General features: G+C 43.5%; 1 pseudogene; it reads left to right on the top strand.

The window, feature by feature from the left end:
* The window catches only part of LOC111964071 (glutamate receptor ionotropic, NMDA 1-like), a 35,330-nt pseudogene that overhangs the window by 19,216 nt on the left and 13,874 nt on the right, over positions 1 to 2,240 (top strand).

Below are 2,240 nucleotides of genomic sequence, written 5' to 3'. Positions count from 1 at the left end.
CTGGACCAAATGAGACCATCCCAGGTAACACAACAGGACGTTTATGATATCACTGTGCTTTTACTACGCCCGCTAAGTACCAACTGGAGATGCATACATATATATACAGTAGGTATCTATATATGTATGCATGTTGCTGATTGTGCCTTTGTGTGATTGTTGGCATTGTGTGTGTTGTGTTGTGTGTGTGTGTTGTGTGTGTGTGTGTGTGTGTGGTGTGTGTGGGTGTGTGTGTGTGTGTTGTGTGTGTGTTGTGTGTGTGTGTGTGTGTGTGTGTGTGTGTGTGTGTGTGTGTGTGTGTGTGGGTGTACATTGTTACAGTGTGTATAGTGTGTATGTACAGTGAGTGTGCATTGTAAATACTGTATGCTAGAGTGTTTGCTTAAATGTTTGCAAACAGTGTGGGCATGTGCCAGCCTGTTTTAAGCAAACAGTGTAAGTGTGTGAAGTCTTGTTGCAGTGAACATGTGTGCAGTGTGTTACTGTATATATTAAGTGAATGGGTGATTTTGGTTGAATAGTGTGGTGGCAAGTGATGTCTGGTGTTATACAAAAAGTTTCAAAAATGTTGATTGATTGATTGTAACTTGCAACCCTCTGCTGGTTTGGTTACAGGACGTCCAATTGTACCTCAATGTTGTTATGGATTCTGTGTTGACCTACTTATCAAGTTAGCTGGAACCATGAACTTTACCTATGAAGTACACCTGGTGGCTGATGGGAAATTTGGAACACAGGAGCGGTCAGTTTCCTATAAAAACTCAGACTTCTCTCTAGATAGAAAACCTTACTGGTCAAAAATGATTTGACCAACAATTGTCTATTTGCATATATTTATATTACATTCTATTATGTAAGTTAAGAGCAAATTATATATAATCTTATCTCTTGAGATGTGCTTTTTGCAGTTGTAATGTTTTGAAAATTACACAGAATCATCTTATGTTACTGCACTCACAAAAACAGTTTTCACTAACTATCACTAACTAAATCACTAACTAAAATAAGTCCTTTAGCCGAGAGAGCCATGGAAACCTAGGGTCCCACCACATTGGGGACTTTAGTTCGTGTTGGAGGGACAAGGTGGTGGTGAGACCCACGCTGATCTGTCAGGATGTATTGAACAAGATGGGCTAATGGAGCTTCTCGGGAGAGCCAACCTCAGTTACCAGATCCCTGAGCCAGAGAATCCATTTAGATGATACTGCTCATTTTCATTTGGTTAAAGGCACACAGATTTTCGCCTTTAGCTACTCGCCAGAGTCAAGAGAGGGCTTACTTGTTGTTTCTGATATAGGACACTTCATCTGAAATTCATTGTCAGGTTGGTTGGTTATTAACCCTTTACATTCATCTACCACAGGTGAACAACAGCACAAGAAAAGTGGAATGGCATGATGGGAGAGCTACTGGGGGTCTGGCAGATATGATCGTTGCCCCGCTGACAATAAACAACGAACGAGCCCAGTACATCGAATTCTCCAAACCTTTTAAGTACCAAGGCCTAACCATCCTCGTTAAAAAGGTATGTCCCTGAATTCCTCCCAAAATCTATGAGACAAATTGAAAGTTCATACAGACTATACCTATTTAGTCCTCATTGCAGATGGGATGGTTTGTAGACTGCAAGTGGTCTGTGAATGACTGTCGGTGCTGTGTGTTACAGGAAATCCCTCGCAGTACATTTGGACTCGTTCATGCAGCCGTTTCAGAGCACACTGTGGCTGCTGGTGGGTCTTTCGGTGCATGTGGTGGCGGTGATGCTTTACCTACTAGACCGGTTCAGGTACAAGGGGATGCATGTGTTCGTCTGTCTATATGTGTGTATATGTGTGTGTGTATGGGTGCCTGCGTGCGTACGTGTGGGTGCATTCGTGCACTCGTGTTTTTGTGTGTGTGTGTGACATACTCTACTTCTGCTTATGCTCCAGACCTCTCCAGATGCTTCACAGTGGATGAGGGGACAGAGGTGAAGACTGGCTCCAATCATTCCACTGCTCTGCTCATCTGGCCTTCTCTTTCTGTTTTCTTTCTGTGCTCTAGCTCGCTCTTATGTAGCCACTTACACAGACTTCCTCCCTGTCTGGTGTTGCCAGGGTTTTCTCCTCTGTCTTCTCGTGTATGTCTCACTTCACACCCTGCTCTCTCTCTAGCCCGTTTGGGAGGTTTAAAGTAAACAGTGAAGAAGAAGAAGAAGACGCCCTCACCTTGTCGTCAGCCATGTGGTTCTCCTGGGGAGT

Source organism: Salvelinus sp. IW2-2015, linkage group LG5 (genome assembly GCF_002910315.2).
Source record: "Salvelinus sp. IW2-2015 linkage group LG5, ASM291031v2, whole genome shotgun sequence".
NCBI lineage: Eukaryota > Metazoa > Chordata > Actinopteri > Salmoniformes > Salmonidae > Salvelinus > Salvelinus sp. IW2-2015.
The sequence above is the reverse complement of the archived record's forward strand: the minus strand, read 5'-3'. Positions and strand labels throughout refer to the sequence as shown.